General features: G+C 51.5%; 1 protein-coding gene across 6 annotated transcripts in view; it reads right to left on the reverse strand.

Moving 5' to 3' along the window:
- Positions 1–22,309, reverse strand: part of SULF2 (sulfatase 2) — a 105,422-nt gene that overhangs the window by 37,404 nt on the left and 45,709 nt on the right. The gene's annotated exons all lie outside the window — the stretch shown is intronic.

The following is a 22,309-nucleotide window of genomic DNA, read 5'->3' on the forward strand; positions in this document are numbered from 1 at the left end:
CCAACAAAAGGGTGGGTAAATGGAATCGCTGCGTATTTCTATAGTGGAAAACTACAGAGAAACAAGAAAGACCTAGGGTTACATTTAAGAACGTGGATGCATCTCAACAACCCGGTAATGTGAAGAGAAATAAACCAGGTAAAAATACACGCTGTATGGTCCCATTTATATGAAAGTCAAAAACAGGCAAAACTAATCTGTGGTGTTGGAATACACACAGTGGCTATCCTGACACAGGGAAGACGGCGGTGGCAGAGGCCGGAGGGCTTCTTGGGGACAGTCTTGCTCTATTTCTTGCAGGAACACAGGTGGCCCGGTGGGCAACACGGCACAGACCTGCACATTTGGGAGCTGTTCACCTGCACACGTGCATGCTGGACATCACAGCAAAGCTTACTTGAAAAAAAATCACCCTACTTCTTTGGGCAAAGGCTATATCGAAAACCCTCTGTGATGAGGGAAACGACAAGATCTTCCGTGTGACCATTTCTGTTGTTTTCTCTAGTGAACACATACAATTTTTAATAATTACAACCTACGAAGCCATTTTTAAGAAATGGGGAACATGAGAGTGTTTCCCAGAGTCAGAGGTCCTGTTCCAGCCTCTCCAGATGAGAACACACTGGGGCTCCGAGACACCCCACAGCTGTCACTGAGGGCACAAGAGCAGGTGGCTACAGGGACGCAACGAGAGCTTTTGGGCAGACTGCTTGGCACCGTGCCTTGTGCATGGCGAGTGCCCAGGGAGTGTCAGCGGAGAACCCAAGATGACAAGAGAAAGACAGAAAGGCAGAAAGACGGGAGGGGAACGTCAGGGAAAGCGCCGAGAGCTGCTGGCAGCCTGCTGCCCAGAGCAGGGAGGCCTGGCCCAGGAGAGCTGGGATGGAGCTGGATCCTTCCACGGGCGTTTCCTGGAGATCCGGCAGGTGGCTGGCACTGCCCAAGAGTGGGAAGACCCCTTAGGAACCCAAGCGGCTGGATTCCCGAGTCCCCAAGGCACAAGGCAAAGGGAAGCACATTTAACAAGGTGGCACCTGCAGGCGGGGCTGGGCAGTGAGTACGCCTGAGGCAGGGGCTGGTCAAACACCTCCTGGAAGGACCTGGGCACACAGGGAGGCGAAAACAGGAAGGGAAGATCCCCCAGTAGCATGTGAGGAACCCTAACGAGGACAGTGTGGGAAGAAGCAGGTGACATCACAGGGCAGAGGGCCAGACGGTGCATGGTCCCAGAGGCCACGATGAGAAGCCACCAGAAACATTGTGGGAAGCTTCGCAGCGGTCCACCCCCTGGAATATTACATGTCAGAGTTGGCGTTTTATGTGCATTTTCCTAGAAACAGGCCCACAGCTTTTGACCCATTCTGAAAGGAACCCAGGACCACAAGTCATTTAAGAAGCATAGAATGTCACCTCAGATTGTAGAAGAGTAAATGAAAACACAGAGAAAAAAAGGCTCCCTGAACTGGCTTCTCTCCTGGGTCTTCCAAGTCCACGGCCAGTCAGCCTACAGGTTTGTGCCTGAAGGTTCGGACCAATGTCTGGATGCACAGCTTGGATGCTAATGAGCTTAACTTCTTGGCTGGCTGGGGGGACAATTTTTCTTGGAGGGGGGAGCATGTGGGAGTCTGGTCCTTCCCCTGCCTTTGGAAGCCCATTATCGTCTGATGCCACGGGTGTCAGGGTGTCCGGAGCCACTTCCTCCGCTAGAATCTCCTCTTTCACATCTCTTTCCTCTCTCCAACCCCCAACCCTTAAAAAGCGCAGAAAGAGTTTATTATTCAGGCTCCACAAGGCCCTAGAAAACAGAGCTTCAGTCAGAGGCTTTTAGTGCCAAATTAGATTTTGCTCTCATTTGATTAGATTTCCCCAAGGCAGTTTTTAAAATGGTTATTCCGGCACCAGTTGAGGTGGGAGAAGCAAATTAGCACGGGCCCTGGGGCTCCAGGGCTGGGAGATACAGCCAAGAGAATGAGCTGGAATTAAAACCAAGATTAAAAGTACAGCCCAAATCGTGGCTGGAGCCCGGGAAGCTTGGATTTGCTGCGCTTTCGAGGCTGGGACGGTGCAAGAGGAGAGACAAATTGGGGGCTGGTGCGGGGTAGAGCAATTTGGCCGGCAGATTAGGGGGAATTAATGACTAGCCAGGAAAGGCCACTGGCCATGCACTGGCTGCCGCCTGCCCCTAGGAAGCAGGGCTGGCAACAGCCAAAGCGGCTTACTGCCTCCCGAGCACCAGGCACTGGGCGGAAAATGTACCCTGGCGACGCAGACTTCTGTTTTGCCTGCCTGGTCCTGACCGTGGTCCTTGGGGCACCAACCCCTCCTTACTCAAGCACACAAGGACTGACCTCGCGTCCTGACTCCAGGGATGCGTGCATAATCCTCGGCTGGCCAATCAGAGCCTCGCACTGGCCCGGCCACTGCAAGTGGGGCAAGGAAAGGCATGCGACCCAAGTTGGGCCAACTGGAGAGAGTCAGCCCTGGGATTTCTAGGGAGCTACTGGAAAAGAGAAGTTTTTCCTTGCTGCTTGGAGCTGGTGGGATATAAACTTGAAGCCACTGGCAGCTATCTTGCCACCTAGAGGGAAAAGTCTGTGTTTAGAGCAATATGGAAAAACGCAGAGGGGAGAAAAAAGGGGAGAAGGGGTGTGTGCGTGGGGGAGGGTAGGTGAGGTGGGAGTTGGGGGGAGGGAGAGAAAAAGAGAGACAGATAGACAGACACACATGCTGGTTTGAGCCCTGGGGGTCCACTCTTACCTGAAGCCACCTCTGATGCTAGCGTTTTTAGTTGTATCAGTGGCTTTTAATCATGCAGAACAATGGGCAATGGAGACATTTTTGTCTGTCACCATTGGGTGGGAGGTGCTGTGGCATCCAGTGGGCAGAGGCCAAGGATGCTGGGAAATATCCCTTAACGCACAGGACAGCCCCCACAACAAAGAATTACTGATCCTAAAAAGTCAGTAGTGCCACAGTTGAGAAACACTGAGCTATGCAAACTGATAAACCTCGCCACTCCACTTTTTGTTGTTGTTGTTTTGTTTGCTTAATTAAAAGACCCAAGGAAAAAACAGGAGATGCTCAGCGTAGAGTAGGGTTTGGCAAACCAAATCTGGCCTGCCGATTATTTTTATAAATAAAGTTTTATTGGAACGCAGCCACCCACGTGTTTACATATCATGGCTGCATTCACACTACAGCGGCAGAGCTGAGTTGCTGAAACAGAGATGGGGGTGGGAGGCCTGCAAGTCTAAAATATTTATCATCTGGCCCTTTGCAGAAAAAGTCTGCCTGCCTCTGGTGTAGAGCAAAACTCCCTATGTGAGGTGAAGGATCCCTTTGGGATTTAAAAAAGGACAGTGCTAACCTGGAGGAAGAGATGACTGTTAGGCAGAGGGAGACTCTGAACTGGCTTGGGGCAGCGGATAGGGCTCCACAGTGCCAAGGAAAAGCAACAACGACGATGCAACAACGAGGACAGTAATGAGGAAGACAACGATGACAACAAACGGGGCAGCCAGTGGCAGGCAGCCCTCGCTTTGCGTGGTTCTGATGTGCACGAACCTTAGCGTCTGCAGTTTAGTTAAATAACACCAGTCCCTTCAGCACATGGGCAATATTTGGTTATCACAGTATATTAACTGTAACTGTGTAGAGGACAAACACGGCTGCTAGTTCTTCGGCACACACGTGGCTGTGTCAATGACAGGTGCACGTGACTGTCCACGGCCAGCACGTCCCTTCTACAAAGCGGATCGGAGACCAGTCACTGAGCAGCTGATACTCGGTGCGTGCACAGACAGCAAAGCGTGTGGTCGTGCTGCCTCCTGTCTCCCAGGGATAAAATCTGCCAGACCGTTTGCAGAAAGGGGTCGTCAAAGGAGAGATCTGCCCAACAGAGACGGAAGTGCAGCAAAGGAATGAAAAGTCAGAATGCCGAGATTGAAACTTGAAAGCAAATGGAGTTACGGAGGAAAGGGGGCTGACGGTGGCCATGCTGATGGCATCACCATGTGAGACTCTCTACGTGGCCGGAGGAACTCAGTGGGAGGCAAACTGAGTTGACATAAAGAAGAAAAGCAGTTGTAACAGAAAAGATGACGATGTCCCTGAGGAAGTGATGCTGGCAAAAAACCAAAAAATAATCTTCACATTAAAGGAACTTTGGGGATATTTCACAACACTGAAAGCTGATGTCCTTAGGCAAGTCTTTCAACCTCTTGATACCTCAGTTTCTCTATCTGTAAAATGGGGATAATAATAGTATCCACCTGGTGGGGTTGCTGTGAGAACTAACATACAGTCACATGCCACATGATGACATTTTGGTCAAGGATGGACGGCATGTACAACAGTGGTTCCGTAAGATTATTACACTGCATTTTTATTGTACCTTTTCTATGTTGAGATGTGTTCAGACAGCACAAAAACTCACCACTGTGTTACAGTTGCCCACGGTGTTCAGCACAGTAACCTGCTGTACAGGCTGGTGGCCCAGCAGTGACAGGCTGTCTCATACAGCCATGGTGTGTAGCAGGCTGTGTCACTAGCTGTGTGGAAGTGCATTCCAATGTTCACACAATGACAAAGTCGACTAACGATGCATTTCTCAGAGTGTCCCTGTCCTTAGGCGACGCATGGCTGTATAGTGCTTAGAACTGGCGCCGTAGTGCCCACTAGGGGTTGTATTTTCACGATCGCCAATGCGTTGGTCCCCTGTGCTGTCCAATGTCTTGCTCTGTTAACAGCTGGTTTAATGTAGTCCCCACAGAGACAGGTGTCACATCTGCCCTCGTCCCCGGCCCGCATTGAGGGCATCACCAGCCCCCGGGGTCTCCCCTCGGGGGCTCTGCGAAGGCTCCACGCGGCTGCTCCCTCCTGGCTGCGCTGTCCCCACGCGTCTGCATTAAGTGCTGCCGGGGAACAATTCGGAGTGTGATGGGAGGATCAGGCCCTTCTGTTATCTCTCCCAGCCCCGAAACTCACTGCAAGTGCCTCGTAATAATCGCATTTGTGGTCTGTAAAAGCTGTGTCTCGCGGCGAGCGGGGACTGAGATGAGCTGGCGGTAAACCCGGTGCAGGAGGGCACAGGGAGGGGGTGTCTCGAGTGCCAAGCGAGCAAAGGCAATGGGGGACGCGGTGGTGGGGGCTGGGGGTGGGGTTTCCGGGGCAACTGGAAACAACGGGGCCTCAGGGTCATCTTTCCTGCTGGTGACATTGTCCCTGCTGTGTCGGGCCAGTGTAGGGGACGCTGTTGCTTTGAAACCCCCAGCATCCAGTCTCCTTTGCCCCAGTAACAGGTGGCCACAGTGGCCCAGGGTTTCTCTGCAGCCAGAATGTCTGGGTTTGAATCCTGGACCTGCCCCCTCCTAACTGGGGGACCTCACGCAAGTGACTTCACCCCTCCATGCTTCAGTTGGCAACGATACAGGGTGCCACTGCCCACCGTGGGTGGACATGCCACTGTGTGCACAGAGCCGAAACAGTGCCTGCTTCTGGAGAAACTTCCCTCCCCCTGGATGGGCCATCTGGGTGGAAACGTCCACAGGGTTGTTGTAAGGACATTGGCAACTTTCGGCATGTTCATCCCACACCATCTAAACCCACATCCTACATGAGAGATAATTGATAAACATCTAAGAGTCAAAATGTTCCAGAGTTGACTCGTTGAATCATGCTACATGTGGTTGGCATTTCTTTAAATATTTATGCATTTTTTTTTTTTTTTTTTTTTTTTAAGACAGAGTCCTGCTCTGTTGCCCAGGCTGGAGTGCAGTGGCGTCATCATAGCTCACTGCAACCTTAAATTCCTGGGCTCAAGTGATGCTCCTGCCTCAGATTCCCAAAGTGCTGGGGTTACAGGCGTGAGCCACCACACCCAGCCTATTCATGCATTTTTGTTTGGCAGTTTCCCCTCGTATTTTGGAACAACTACACACATACGTATGAAAACACAACACACACACACATGCATGAATACACACACACACATTTTTTCTTTTGGGTAACCCCTGAAGAGCCACAAACCCTGCATTCTGGCGTCTCCTGAATACAAAAGTCCCAGTTGTCAATCCAGGGGCCTTTCTGCACCCAAGGGCTTGGCCAGTCGGACTCCACCCTGGGGCTTCGGATCTTGGGACAGGAGGCACAAAGGCAGAAGGGCGGGCCAGGTGACACCGCTGTTGAAAAGCTGCAATCAGGTCCTCAGATCCCCTGCTCCCAGCCCTTTGTGCTCCAGGTTGCGGATCCAAATGAGAGATGCGCCCACGGGGGTGATGAAGTCCAGAAAGAGACAGAAACGCAGCCTGCTTCTTCTCCACCCTCATCTCCTGCCCCACCGTGACTTCCGCCCCACTCCTGCCTCCCTAGAACCCGGCCACTCCCAAACGACCATAAGGACCCTCTGAGCCCAAGACCCACTCACTATCTCCTTCCGTGACACGCCCCTCGGCCACTCTGTTCCAGCCACGCCAGGCCTCCTGCTCCGCACACGTGCCAAGCTCTGCCACCTTGGGGCATTTGCACCTGCCCTTCCCTCTGCCGGGGACACTTGCTCCTCCTTTCCCACATGGACTGGCTCCTCCTCACTGTCACCTCTGGTCAGATGTCACCTCCTCTGAGAAGCTGTCTGTGGTCACCCCATCTCTCTACTCACCGGGCTGTTTATTTTAGCACTCTCTGACACTATCCACAGATGCGCTTGTTTTCTTGTTTGTCCTCATCTCCCCACCCAGGGTGCTCGGCCCAGGAGGCAGGGGGGGCCTTGTCGGGGCGCTGCAGCCCCAGCCCAGCGCCTGGCCAGGAGTGGGCACAGGGTGGGCAGCGGTGACAGGACGGCTGGCAGTGGACTGGGCTGAGGGACGCAGGCCGTGCAAGGTGGAACGCCCCCTGCCCCCCGGTGCTTTAAGCCTCAGCCCCTCCCTGGAGAAGCAGCAGCTCCGTGTCTTACTGGAAGGGATTTCCACACGGCGCCTGCGGGGGCGAGGACCACACACCTCACATGGGTAAAGGGAGGGGTGGCGCTGTCAACCGAAGCATGTCTGTGTGCAGGGCACACCGGACATGTATTGGGCCAAGCAGGGGTGATTCCCCCGCCAGGGGACATTGGGCAACATCTGGAGACATTTATGGCCATCATGAGCGGGGTGCCACTGGCATCTGGTGGGTACAGGCCGGGATGCTGCTATACACCCTCCAAGCACAGGACAGCCCCCAGCAACGGGCGACCTGGCCCCAAAGGGTCACTAGTGCCGAGGGTGAGAAACCCAGTGCAAGGCGCGAGGTTCCAAAAGCTGTGCGAGTGTGTCCGTTACGAAGGCGGGTGCGGCACGGCTTTGCAGAACTTGGCTGCCAGAGTCAGGGGCCCCTGCCCCCTCAGGCAAGAGAGTGCTGAGGTCCCGCCTCAGTGACTCATCTGCAAAATGGGAGCAGCAGCACATGAGATCACGCCCGGCATAAAGAATGCCGAAAAAGGCACTGTGAGTCCCCAAAGCACAGTGAGTCCCCAAAGCACAGCCTGCTTTCCTTTCTCAGGAAGGGGGATGAAAACTTGGGCCTCTGGAGAAATAAAAAGGGTTGTTAGAAACCAGATGTGACACCGTTTTGGAAAATGGCAAGGCCCCTCCGGGACTCCAGTAATGAGCTCGGGGAGGAATGTTCATGCTGCACAAAGAAGTCGGCTGAGCACGACACACGTCTGTTAGCAAGGACGGGCCGGAGCGCGGAGCCGAGCCAACGACAATAAACGATGTCTGCCAGGGCAGTTCGGAAAGGTCAGTAAGAAACGGAGCAGAACACTTTGGAAAGTCCATCCTTCCCGAAACAATCGGCTGCATTTCACACGCAAGGAGTTTGGGAAAACAAAGAGGGGTCTTTTCCTTCCCAGGCAATGTCCAAATCCCAGCCGTCCCCGTGCCTACTCCACACGTTTGGCCATTTTTATGTCCCCTTCGGACCGCTGCATACTTAATATTTTCCTTCAATCAGCAACACCAGGGCTCAGGCCGGGCTCTGCGGCGGGGTCTATAGTGGCTCTCCCCGCCCCCCCATCCAAACCCCAGTTTACCATAGCAGCTGCACCCTTAGAACAGAGCTAGGGCTGACCACTGCCCGCCATCTCCCTGTCGCCAGCTGGCCCAAGCCACCACCTTCTCTGCCTGGATCTGGCTGGAACCTCCTCTCTGGTCCTCCCCCTCCTCCCTCTAACCTGCAGTCCAGAAAGATCCTGTTAAATCACACATCGGATCAAGCCACCATTCCGCTCAAAACCCTTCAATGACTCCACATCACACTTGAACTAAGATCCAAAGTCCTTCTCATGCCCGACAAGCTCCCACGATTGTCTTCTGCCCCCTCCCTGGCCTCAGCTCCCCCCAACTTTCCCCTTGGCCCGCTCTATTCCAGGGACAGTGGCCTCCTCCTCTCCCAGCAGCCCTCACCCCATGCTCATTCCTGCCCCAGGGCCTTTGCCCTGCTGTTCCCTCCAAAGGAATCACCTTCCTCAGACACCTGCGTGGACCGCTTCCTCACCTTTCCCGGGGATGTGCCCAGGGGTTACCTCACTGGGGCACAGCCCCAACTGTCCCACTCAAGTGGCCTCTTCACACCCAGGATCTCCTGCTCCCCTGACCTTGCTTCTCACGTCTTTATTCCTCTGCCACACTTACTGTCTCCGGGTTTTTACCACCTGCTTCCCCCGCATGAGGGCAGGGGCTTCGTGCCTTGTTCCTGCCTTGGCCCTGCATCTAGAACAGAGCTCGGTGAGCAGTGAGGCCTCGGTAAACACGGGGGGCATAAAGGAGGCGATGACTGAACCAATGAACACTCAGTCACAGGAGGCCCGCGGGACCCACGGCTGATTCTTGCTGGTCACCACCCAGCGCCCACCCTCTGAGCGACTGTTACATTGTCGTCTCTTTGCCTCTGTAGTGTCCAGCTGGCTGGATCTGGATCTGTTTAACCCACATGAGGCCCTGCAGTACTTCTCAAATGTGGGGTCAGAATTCTCGAGGAGCCCAAGAGTCCTTTTGGTGTCGGTTATATCTAGCGATACTTACTAATTATTAGAAATGAAAAACGAGAAATCTAAACAGATATGTTAACTCATTTAAAAATAATAATCAACCCACTACTTGTTAGCATACATTTTTAAAAGTAATAAATAACTATATTTTCCCAAAACAAACTTAGTGAGAGGAGCCATCTAGTACATTTTTGCAAGTCTCCTTAACGTCTGGTCTAACAGAAGGCAGCTGGATTCTCATCTGTTTCTGCACTGGATTTGTTGCAACATGTTGTTTTCGTTGTGTAATGTGAAAAATCCAACCTTGCGTGGGTACTTAGATGGAAGAGGGAGGAGTATACCCTTTAGATACATTATGTACCTGCTAGAAAACTCCACTGTACCCCTGCAAAAAAATGAGGGTAAAAAGGTAAATGCATCTTGATATTATTATAAAAATAGCTTAGGGCCTAGTATTCCTGATACCATACTTTGAGAACCACTGGTTTAGATGATGATGATGATTATCTGCAACAGCCCAATGAGGCAGATCCTTTTTTTGCTCTCTTTTTACAGGTAGAGCAACTGAGGCACAGAGAGGTCCTGCAGCTTCACAGAGACTCAAACCCAGGTAGTCTGTCCCTACCTGGCTTGTGGCTACTACCTTGTTCCTCCTCTCAGCGGGACTCCCGTTACCATGGACTGGAGCATTTCCCATCCGCTGGGGATGCAGAGAGGCAGGAAGCCCTTGAGGGAAAGGAAACAGCAAGCCACACGGACCGAGGGGCTTCATTCTCCGAGAGATCCTGCTCTCCGGTGGGTTCAGGCGACCCCCAAAGTCCTTCCTGCCAGGATCCCAGGCCGAAGGGAGATCCTGCTCGGAGCCCATCGCCGCACGGTGCGTCCGGCCAGGATTCACCTGGCCACAGGCTCCGGAGGGAGGGCCGGTCCCAGGACCTGAGCTCTCTGCCTTTCTCGAAGCATCAGAAGGAGAACACAGGGAGGAGCCCAGTCAGCATCAGATCAGCCTTTCCAGACGTGTAGGCTGGGAGATGATTCTTACCCTGGGAGGCGCTCAGGCATGAGGGCTGAGCATGGCCTCTGGAGCTGACAGCCTGGGTTTAAATCCAGCTGTCTTACCTACCGGCTCAGTTTTCCCAACCGTAAAATGGGGATAATGACGTGCCTGCCTGACAAAGTTGATTCTTGTTTTTATTATAATACAATTTATCATGATTATATATTATATATTCATCATTATATATGCATTCATGAATATATAATATATATTATATATTCATCCATTCAATAAACATTAAAGGAGCACTCTTATGTGCCAGGCCAGGTTCCAGGCATTCGGGATACCAGTGAACAAAACAGAAAAAATTAACAAAGAAGCAAAAACACTGTTCCTTCCCAGAGTCTGCATTCTAGGATTGAGGACAGTCCCCGGCAGGGAAGTGAAATGCATGGAGGCTCTCAGTGACTCAGGAGAGAGGCTGTGATGGCTCTAACCAGCTGGGGACAGGAGGGCTTGGTCGGTTCCAGGCTGTTTTTCCAGGTGGGACCCACAAGATCTGCCGATGTGGCATGGGACAGAAGTGAGGGGAGGCAAGGACAACTCCAGGTTTTTGGCCCGCGCGTCAAGAAGGACAGATTCACCCTTATCTAGCAAAGGGGCATGGCAGGTAAGAGGTCAGACCGTTGACCTTGAGATGCAGGTTAGACATCCAGGTGGAGACAGGGCGGGCAGCTAGAGATATGGGACCAGGGTCAAGGAAAAAGTCTGGGCTGGGGTAGAAATTTGGGAGTCGCAAGCGTTTAGAAAGCATTTAATGTCACAGAACTGAATCAGATCACCTAAGGAAGCGGCTCTTCATCTGCTGTCAGGCAGTCCGTGAACTTGGATGGGAAAAGTACATATTTGTTTATTTTCATTAATCTCTAACTAGCATCCCCTTCAATAATGAATGAAGGCAACAAACCACACTAACAGTAGTCCCTGGGACTTTGTCACCAATGGAAATCACAGATATTTCCATACTGTGTCACAGTTAACACAGAAGGATCATTTAAGCCGGTGCTACTTTGAAATCATGGACATTATCAGACCTATCAGTTAAATAATGACAACACGCCATTTCACGTGTAAAGAAGCATATGTTTCACTGTTTGTGAAGTATTTTGAAAGTGCCTATTGATACAATTGGCTTCCTTTGTAATTCTATTTTCTTCTACGTGCTGGAGGAGTGCGTGGAGTGGCATGCGACTTGGGGTAACGCCCCTCAGGAGGTGCACCTGTGCCTTCTGCTTCCTGCTGGCTGCCTGTGGCCAAGGTGGGTGCCATTTTGGACAAGGATAACCCAGGATGATGGAACCACATCACTGAAGCAGGCTGAGGGCCCACACCGTGTCTGCCGTGTCATCCTTGGGCTGTTTATGCCCAAACTGTCAAATGACAGAGAAATAAGCATCTATCATTTCTAAACCACTGTAACTTGGGGACTGAAGTGCCCTCAGCTCTACCTATATTTTAACAAATACTGGAAGTAGCTGTGACCAAATCCAGCAGGGCATTGCCACCTAGGAGGGGTCAGCAAACTCTTTCTGCAAAGGGCCAGACTGTAAATATTTTCAGCTTTGCAGCCATAGGTCTCTGTTGAAACTATTCAACTCTGCTGCCATGGAGCAAAAGCAGCCATAGATACTACATAAATTAATGGGTGTGGCTGTGTTCCAATAAAATTTATAAAAACAGGCGGCAGACTCCTGTGGGATGTAGTTTACTGATGCTCTTCCATGCAGAAATGTTACCAATATCGGCAAGACCACCACCATCATCATCATTTTTTTTTCTTTTAAGAAAAGCTTGGCATCTAGATTTTTGAGTGAAATTTCAAGATTTTAAAAAGTACCTTGTAACACCAACAGAACATATTTGGGGCTGAAGTATGGACTTAGGTTGTTGGCTGCCATTTTGCAAGATCCCAATTTGGTTCCAAGGGGTACAAAATAGAAGGTGAGTTGGTCCAGGCTGAGTTTTGATCCTACCCCTGACACTAGCAGAAGAACCCTGAATTGGGTGACTTTCACCATGTTGTTTGGTTTCTTGGGGCTCCTAGTCTGGGCAGCAGAGAACAATCCCACTAACCTTCTAGTGGGAAGCTGAAGTTTCCTACGGAACAGTGATAAATGAGAAGGAAGCCCTTTTGCAAACTCTAGAACACTATAAATATTAGATGTGAAATGCCACAGGACTGAAGTCTTTGTTTTTTTGGCAGACAAACTGGCTGAGGAGGCAGAGCTGGGAAGAAATGCATTAAATAAACCCAGAGCCCCAAAGCTCTCAGGGCTGGGGCATTTCTGATACTCTGTAACTGGATCCTTTTAACTTCAGGCTGCTTGCAAGGTTACAGTAGGAGTCTCTTTCTTCTGCTTTTGCAAAGACACCAAATGCAAATCACTGCACAAAGTGATAAATCAATGCTGTAGAAGTTCTGGGTGCCTGAGATGAGATCTTGCTGAACTGAGAACTGTGGGAAGCAAACGAGGCAAGTGGGGAGGTGATTCTGCAAGAGGGCGGCATCTTGTGCTGGAAGCAGAAGGAGCTGGGGGCAGAGAGAAATGTCCTTCTCTCGCTTGCCCCTTGAGGGGAAGTTGTATCTGGGTTTCTGTGGCAGAGATTTGTTTTATTTTTCTGCCTAGCATCCGTTCTCCTCTATTTTCATAACTGTGCCTTCAGTTACCAAAAAGAGGGAACCAACTTTTTCCCTTTCTCAGCCCGACCTGTTCTGGGGAGGCTATTTCCAGTTCCCACTCCTGGGTTAGGCACATGATCTGGGCCCAGCCAATCAGAGTATCCCATCTCCTGTGGCCTCTGTGATTGGTTAAGGGAGAAACATATGAAGCTAGCTGAGCCAATGAGAGCCTTCCCTGGGAATTTTGCTGAAGCCATTGGAAGGAGGCCTCTCTTTTGGCTGGGGTCACTACACTGGTGAGATGGGACCCGCATGGGCAATCTTGCCATCACAAAGGGAATAAGAATAAAGCCAACACAAATGAAAGCAAATCCAAGAAGCAGAAAGATGGGGTTCTGATGGCAGCCTTTGAGCACTGGGACCCAGCCAAGTTTGTCTGCACTAATTTCAATTATGTTTCTTGATGCTGGACAAGTGAGACAGTAATTCAAGTTCCATTTTGTTCTCATTTTCTGCCGACTTTAAGCCTAACGCCTAAAAGTCATCCATTTGTTCACATCTTTATTGAGTACCCAATACCTGCTACATGAGCAGTGAATAAAACAAGTTATAAATAAGTTCGCAAACACCTAAGATAATTTCAAGGGGGTGATAAGTCCAAAGAAGACCTTAAAACAGGATGTCACAGTGAATGACAGTGGTGGGGAGTGCTCATTGATACAGGAAGGTCAAAGGTCTGGGAGGGGGAGGGGATGGATCGGGAAGTCCTCCATCGAAGGAGAATGAGGACAGGGAGCAAGCTGTGTGAACAACGCTCTAGACAGAGGCAAGTGCAGAGGCCTTGGGGCAGGAATGACCTTGGAATGTCTGAAGAATGGCAAGGAGGCCGGGTGGCCTGAATGCTGTCAGAAAGGAAGGGAGAGAGGTAGGAGATGTGGACAGAGAGGTGAGCAGGCCCAGGCCGTGCAAGGCCTTGGCAGCTCTGGCGAGGAGATGTGAGTTTATTCAAAGAGCAGTGAGCAGGCATGGAGGATTTTAAGCAGGGAGTGACATGGTCAGATTTCCTTTTTTTCAAAGTGTCCTCTGGCTGTGGTTGAGGACGAAGAATGGCTAATTGCTGGGGAGAAGTGGGGACAAGTGAATGACAGGGACAAGGACTGGGGGCTGCCCCTCTCTTCTGCCTGCCAGTTTTTGGTGAGGCTGTTGCCACTGAGGAAGGCTGGGCTGCGGAGGACCCCACCGCCCTGCTGACTGGCTGCAGCAGGCCCAGGCTGTGGCATGGAGGACGGGCTGCTTATGCCTCTAATTAAATGCAGGCCTCAGCCACCCGCTCCCTAGGAGGGTCATGAAGCTATAGCAAATGAGGACAGGGCCCATTCATTTCCTGGAAACGCAATTAGCTCAGTATGGAGGGCTCCCCCATCTCTAGCGACAGGTTTTATTGCCTGCTGAGTCACCATCAGGATGAGCCGCGTCTTAAGATCTTTTTGCCCCTTTAAAGTGTGGTTTTGTCCAGAAGGATGGGCCAGAGGAGGGGGAGAAAACCCACAACAGACACTCAGAACAAGGCTTGAGGAGATTGTCCATCGATGCATATTTAATTATCACCTCGGAGCAATCTGACGCTAACCTGATCCTTCAAAGAGCTGTTCTCAACACCATTAGACTGACGTCCCATTGCTATGACAAATATTTCGTAAAGCTTGCTTATTTTCCTGATAGGAAATTTATAGGTAACAAAAGCTACCTATGCACATCGTTTCCAAAAAAATCAATATAATGCTCTAACTGAAATCTACAAGAAAAATAAAGGAAAGCAATTTATAATAAAGAAAAATTTCAATATGAAATTTCTCCAGCACATCCATCAAGGAGACACAACGGAGTAGTCAGACGCCTGCACCTAGACACAGATTCCCTGGGAGTGTGACAGTTACAAATGCAGCTGGGTGAGTGTGTGACATTTGCAATTCAAATACTCCGAGTGGCACTGCCATCAGGGATGTGGCTTTGAGAAATAAGGGATAACTCTAGGAAAAGTTTTGCATTCAAGTGTGATATTCTTTCCATTTTCTTATCGGGTATATTCCTGGGAAATTCAGGGAATATTAACAAACTGTGCAAAAAGCCTTTCAGTGTTTATATATAAAAGAGACTTCGGTTCAAGGCTTAGATAATGAGCATTAAATAATCTACCCATATGAACAATCTGGTAGAAAACTCAGAAGCCATGTGAAATGCAAGGCAATCTGGGGTCGTGTGGGCTCTCCTGTGCAGAGCAGGACATCGAGGTCCCTGGCCCCAGGAAGCCAACTGCATCTCCCAGCCTTCACCACCACCAGAGATGCTTTCACAGACTTTAACCCCCAGGGGGCGCTGCGCTCCCTTGAGAACCGCCAGGTAGACTGTTTGCAAACCGGTGGCCTGGGGGCTGAACCACAAGTGTTTGCTGTAGGCCTGCCTGGCGTTTTCAGTTGTTTATTTTTAAAAAGTAGAATTAACAGTACACATTTGAAAACTCGGTCCCCCCTTCCCTGCCCAGCCTGCCTCTCTGCTTCAGGCTACCTGCCTGGCCCCACCCCGCATTCCAGTTTGACACCCCCAGCTAGAAGGGGTTCACACGGGTGTGGCAGAGAGCAGGACCCTCCTTGGCCTGGGACAGGCTGGTGTGTAGGGAGCTCAGTTTCCCTTCATTTGCTGAAGCCCCTTCGCTTTCCACGCCCATCTCCCGGAGATAGCACAGATTCCCACAGGGCTCCCTGCGTGTGCCGGGAATGGCCCGCTGGCCAAGGGAGGGGACCTGGCCACAGACGGCGGGGGAGGGGCCCACAGGTCCTGGGGTGGGGCCCCTGTGTGGCTGCCCTGATCCCGACCCAAGACACAGGATGGATAGGGAACGTTTGAGAAGACAGATCGAGATGCCGGGGCTGCAAGAGGGGACAGATACGGGGACAATGAGGGGGACGTAGGATCAAATATTTCCAGGAAAGCATTTGATGCATAATCTGGGCAAGGCAAAAGCTCGGTAATAATGACAACTAGTGTTTTTATTGTTGTTATATCCTCGAAGATTTAGGTGGCTCCCCCCAAAAAAGACTGCTTGAATTAGGCTCTATTCTCATGCTAAACAACAGACTTTTTTGCCACCACGGAAGGATTCCGTATCTGCAGCAATATGACACCCACGTGTGCCTACTGAATACTTGAATTGTGGCCTGTGCACCTGAGAAACTGAAATGTTAATTTAACTTTAATTAACTTAGAGTTAAATGGCTCCCTGTGGCTAGTGGCAACTGTATTGGGCCACGTGGCTCTAGCCTAAGCCCTTCCAGAATGTTCCGGGAGTCGCAGCCAGAACCCAGGAAGGACTGCGAAAGGTCGTGCATACCCTGAAAGCTCCCTGGAAGCCTCTCGAGGCCTGGGAGGCAGGGTGTGGGCATCTACCCCCCACGCTGTCCTTCCCTTCACTTTTATTTTGATCTCCAGGATTGTTTTAATGCCGGATTTAGTTGGCGATTCCCTGAGTGAAACTGCAGCTGAAAACGGGAAGGATCCACGTTGTGCCACACTCAGGACCACACCCCAGGTGACGCGGGAGGGCAGCGCCTTTGCTCCAACATCCAGGCTCTGCAGCCTTCGTGCAGGTTAACGTGTGAAAGAACCCAACTGTCGTGGGCTGCACTGAGTCCCCCCAAATACACGCTCACGTCCTTACACAGGTGCCTGTGAATGTGACCTTGTTGGCAATACGGTCTTTGTAAATCAAGTTAAGATGAGGTCCTATTGGGCTGGGGGGGCTCTAATCTAATCACTGGTGTCCTTACAAGAAGAGGGAAATTTGCACACAGACTCACAGAGGGGAGGTGGCCATGTGGAAGAGAGGGACCCACAGGGAGAAGATGGTGGCAGAGACAGGAGTGCTGTGGGCACAGCCAAGGACAGGGAGATCACCAGCAAATGCCATGAACTTAGGTGCAAGGCATTCCCTGCTCCAGAGCCTTCCGAAGACGCACGGCCCTGCTGACGCTTGACTTCGGGCTTGTGACCTCCAGAACTGTGAGAGAAAAAAACTCCTTTTGTCTACAGCCTTCCAGTAGGTCACTGTGTTACTGCACCCTAGGAAAGGAAACGCCAGCTGAGGGGCTGGGACCGAGACGGTGTTGCCTGGGTACAAACAGAAACGGTGCCCCACCAGCCTCGCACCCAGTTTCCTCTCTGTCCCAGCGGGCCGTTCCTCTGACGGCCCAGGGAGCCTCTCCTCCCAGGTCTGTGGACGCTGGTCATGTGACCCTCGGGGTGCTGTCACGTCATGGGCATCGGGGAACTTATGCATGAATGTTGCAACGCTGCTGTATAGATGGGGAAACTGAGGCCCAGAGGAGGCAGGGTCTCAGCTCAAGGTCACAAGGGAGTTTAAAGAAGAGTCTGATGCTCTGGATTCCTGCTCAGAACAAGCACTTGTTTTGAAACCTGAAGGTCTTGGAGAAAGGGAGTGACTAGTCAATAAGTGTTTAAAGAAAATCCGCTTGAAGATGTCCATGGCTGTGGCAAATCTGTGCCTCCCACGGTTGCCCTGGGTCAGCCTGGGCCCTGCGAGGGGCCGCACCATCCCTGTGCACACGGGGGAAGGGCCCCTGCTGCAGGCGGTGGCCGTCTCTGTTGTCACCCCGAGGGGGGAGGGGAGACGGGCAGCTGGGCCCAGGGAAGAAGGGAGCTGTGCCTGCCTGCATGTGCAGGAGCAGACCAGGAGAAGGGCCAAGGAAAGAGAAGGCTGTCATTGTGGAGGCAGGGCCAGCTGCACCAGGGCCAGAGGAGGCGGGAAGCATCTCAGCCCTCCCTCCTGTGTGTGCAGAGGGCCGGGAAGAGAGGGGAGGAAAGGCCGAGATGGTGGGGGTGGGGGAGGAAGAGAGGAGAAGGAAGTACAGAAAAGACGGGGTGCTGGCTGCCAGCCCAGGTGTGACACGTGGCTCCATCCACTCAACCTGCAAAGACTTACAGAGCACCTACCACGGGGCAGGCTCTCTTCCAGGCACAGGGATACGGGAGGGAACAGAACACACAGCCTCTGTTTCCACGGAGCTGGCATTCTAGAGACAGTCAAGATCAATGGGCAGAACACACAGCACAGGTGGGAAGGGCCAGAGAGCCGGATAAAGAAGCCAGAACCAGGGAGGGGGGGTGGAGGGCGGGGGGCAGAGCCGGGACTCGACATGCGATGGTGGGCAATAAACAAAAGGCGACAGGGCTCCGAGGGACAGTGAAGCGGGGTAAGGGGATAAATAGGCAGACAGGGTGGACATGGAAGGCTCCCTTGAGGAGGTGGCACTGGAGCAAAGACCTGAGCACAGTGGACGAGCAGGCCCAGCAGCCGTGTGAGAGAAGTTTCCAGGGAAGGAAAGAGTGAGTGCGAAGGCCGCTGGCGGGCGTGTGCTAGGTGCCACTGACTGCTTGAGAAGGAGGAAGGAGCCACTGTGGCTGGAGTGGGGTGACTGATGGGGAGTGGGAGGCCGGGAGACAAGAGGTGATGGACAGAAGGGGTGAGTCATTGGGACCCCAAGGTAGCTCTGGGGGCCTCTACCCCAACTAGGTGGGAGCCACAGAGGGCTCCACACCAAGGAGAAGGAGCATGGGAAGGGGGTCCTGAGGGGATCCTGCTGACCACTGGGGTGGTGAGGGGAGACCCAAGGAGCGAACTGGCACAGGGAAGGCGGGGACAGCGGTGAGGATGGGGCGGTGGCGGCAGACGGGTGTTCTGGGCGTGTGGACGGCAGAGCTGCGGGGTTGCCGATGGACTGTCGTGGGCGTGAAAGGAAGGAAGAAAATCAAGAGTGGGACTAAGGGCTCGGACTAGGCGACCGGAAAATTGGAGGTGCCCAGGGGAAGCCTGCAAGAGGCGCCTGGGACAGGGTGGGAGGGACAAGATCAGGAAGTCGTGTGGACACGCCGGGCTTGACATGCCGGGGCGGTGTCCAGCAGGCAGCTGGCTGGGGGGACGGGGCTCAGGGCAGGTCAGAACAGAGGTGGGGAGAGGGGCAGGGGCGCCACACGGAGTCGCAGAGCAAGGCAGCGTCCGCAGCAGTGCTCACGTCCTGAAACCACTTTAGGGAAAACGGAAGTCACACACGTGGCAGCTCTTTGTCAGGGATGCCGAACTGCCCAGCAGACACCTTTCCGCCGTCCCGTGGGAGAGGGCGGTGGGACGTCCCATGTGTCATCAGGCCACAGAGGCCCCCTGGTCCCTCATGAGGCTGCCCAAGGTTGACGGCCAAGTTCAGGCCCACAGCTGACCTCCCTCCCCAGCTGTGTGTGAGAAGAGTGGAAATAATCGGGGTGCTCAAGGCCGCATCTGCAAACAGGCTCCAACCGGGAGCCCTGGCAAAGCCCAGGCTTGCAATGAGGGACGTGCGCCCCACTCCCTGCACACATTCTAGAGCAGGAGGGGGAAGGGCAGGAGGCTCACCATCCTCTCTATAATGGTCCGCACCAGATGGCAGAAGCCGGGGCGGGAAACAACCCCAGCGCTGCCAGATTCAGACGGCAACGTGGGAGGAGCAAGGCTCTACCCTAATGAGGAAAACGTGGGCACTGCAACCTAATTCACCAGAAAGGGCTGGAAAAAGTTGTTTTTTTGTTTTGTTTGGGTCCTGAAAATTTGTGGTTGTGGTTGCCACTCCTGTACACTTTTCCTCCTTCTCCTTCCCAACAGCCTTCAATTTCCATTTGGGGGTCCAGGTGCTGGGATGAACTCTACCTGCTGCTCCAGGGACAGGCACCACTGGCACAGTGCAGGTGCCCTCCTTAGTGACGGGTCCGGGGGCTGGCATGTGACTCAAGCTGGTCCAATCAGCAAGAATTCACAATGTCAGCGTTCTGGGAAAAGATGGGCTCTTGGTCCTGCTGGACACGAACAAAGAGCCACGGGGCCCCTGAAGTGCCAGCCACGGTCTTGAGACCTCGAGCCTTATAATAAAATCCCGATACTCCTAAACCATGGGATCTGACCCTGCCTAAAGCTCACTTGTATCTTCTCAGTTTAGGGAGCAAAAAGTTCCACACCTTGTTCGAAACCAACTGGGGTTCCCGGCACTTGGGTCTGAAGGCCAAGTCTAAAGGTCTAAAGGTGGCTACTGGCCGCGGGCACCGCACATCGTCACGAGCAGGCAGAGTGATCCTCCCCGGCTCGAGCAGAGCCCACACACACCTCCCCAGCCCTGCAGGACTGCAGGGGCAGAGAAGAGTCGCCGAGGGGAAGGAGACGCTTATTTTCAACGTTGCCAGAAACTGGCCAGTTGCTCTGCAAAGCAGAGGGGCTGATTTGCATTCCCGCTGCTAGTGCCTGTGACTTCCTCTGTTCCCACATCCTCACCAACATTTGGTGTGACGGGACCTCTTAACGAAGGGTGAGATGCCATAGTGCACTTTGGCTTCATTTGCATTTCGCTGACTACCAGCGAGGTGGACCATGTGCTGCTACGTTTTGATCTCTGTGTGCAACTAACTGTGACGTTCATCGGAACACTGGCCTGGGGGGGCTGTGTGATGCTGTGCTACTTGGGCAAGTCATCATCATCATCATCATCATCGTCACTAAATTTGTTAAGTGCTTACTTACCATGTACCAGACATTGTTCTAACATATTTAATTTTCACCAAACCCTATGAGCTAAGTGATACTGTTATGCACGGATGAGGTAACCACGACACAGAAGTTAAATAACCTGTCCAAGTTCACACAGCCAGGCGGTGGCAGAGCCTGGATTTGAACCCAGGCAAAGCTGATGCCCTCGACCACTATGCAAAGAGCTGAGAGGTGCCTCATTCTGAGGACACTGTACAACTCGGACTCGTAGGTACAGAAGTGAGCAGTCAGGGCATAGCGGTTCATCTGCTGAAACGTGTTACAGGATGACTAAGTACACTCTGTGAAAACTGCGGATGCAATTTGCCCTTTCAAGAGTATTCATATCTGAGATCCAAGTCCCCAAAGCTGTAAGAAGCCATACACAGAAATATCCATTAACCAACTGATATTTATCCTGCTTAAACTTCGCATCTCTCACTTCATCCTTTGTCAATCTCTATGGCAAACACGGAGTACACAAAGCAAGATGATTGCAAAGTGAAATTGCAAATCTTTTAAAAGAGGCAGTTTTGTGAAATTAATTAAAGTGACGCTGGAGGACAGCTCAAAACACATGCAAATCCGAGGAGAAACAATAATCTGGTCTATGAAATAACAGGGGAAGAGACTATTGAAAAGGACGATGAGGTAATAGCACTTCACACGGAAGATTCGGATGTCAAAGGATTAGGAGAGGCCCTCGGAAAAATTGATCAAATCCTCAAATACTTTTGCAAAAACGAGCGTGGTGCAGTAAAGGCTATCATCTTGTGCTATCATTCAAATCTGTTGAACAAATTACACTTCTCTCAACTGTGACATCGTTTGGTTCATCAATCCATTTGCTTAAAGAATCAACCCATTAGTTACAAGTACGGTCAAACCTTTGATAACTATCATTAGATACATTATTTTGATAATGAAGTTATATTTGATAAAAGTTATTATCAAAATTTGTAATTTCTTCTTTCAAGACAAAGTATCTAACTAAACACATTAAGAGCACTACTATGAAATGTTGGTCCACTTGCTTCCCCAGTGCAGGCTGACCTCCTGAATTCCAAAGGGTATCCCCAACACAAATGTCTAAAAACTGGTAGGGTAGTTGAGACTTTTTCCTCAGTATCCCTTTTCTTTTTGTCCCAGAGTAAAATAATTTTCAGCGGGGCAAATGACTACCCAGAACAAGACTACATTTCCCAGGCTCCTTTGCAGCCATGTGTGCCATGTGACTTGCTTCCCGCCAATGGGAAATAAGAAGTGGAGTCTGAGTCTCTGACCAAATCCACAGAGCAGGGCCACCAAAGCAAAGTGGAACTTTGAGAGAGTGATAAACAGTTGATATCTTAGGTCTCTCACACACACAGCCAAACTCCCATCCCACTCAACCAGCTTCCCTAGATGGCCCCATGAATACAGGGGAACAACTGACCTTCAGTTTTGGGGGGATTGAAAATTTACTATATATTTTAATATGTGTCACATAAATCAAATTAATCTAAAAGGAAAAATTTAATCTAAAAGGGGCCGGGCGCGGTGGCTCACGCCTGTAATCCTAGCACTCTGGGAGGCCGAGGTGGGCGGATCGTTTGAGCTCAGGAGTTCGAGACCAGCCTGAGCAAGAGCGAGACCCCATCTCTACTAAAAATAGAAAGAAATTATATGGACAGCTAAAAATATATATAGAAAAAATTAGCCGGGCATGGTGGCGCATGCCTGTAGTCCCAGCTACTCGGGAGGCTGAGACAGGAGGATCCCTTGAGCTCAGGAGTTTGAGGTTGCTGTGAGCTAGGCTGACGCCACGGCACTCACTCTAGCCTGGGCAACAGAGAGAGACTCTGTCTCAAAAAAAAAAAAAAAAAAAAAAAAAATCTAAAAGGTATTCTGAATTCATTACAGTTTTTTTTGTCATTTTCTCAATCAATAGATACTGATCAGCAATAGCCAATATCATGTAGCAGGATCTTTAAAATGTTTTCACTTTAAACA

The sequence above is a fragment of the Eulemur rufifrons genome, chromosome 20, assembly GCF_041146395.1.
Source record: "Eulemur rufifrons isolate Redbay chromosome 20, OSU_ERuf_1, whole genome shotgun sequence".
In the NCBI taxonomy this organism is placed as follows: Eukaryota; Metazoa; Chordata; class Mammalia; order Primates; family Lemuridae; genus Eulemur; species Eulemur rufifrons.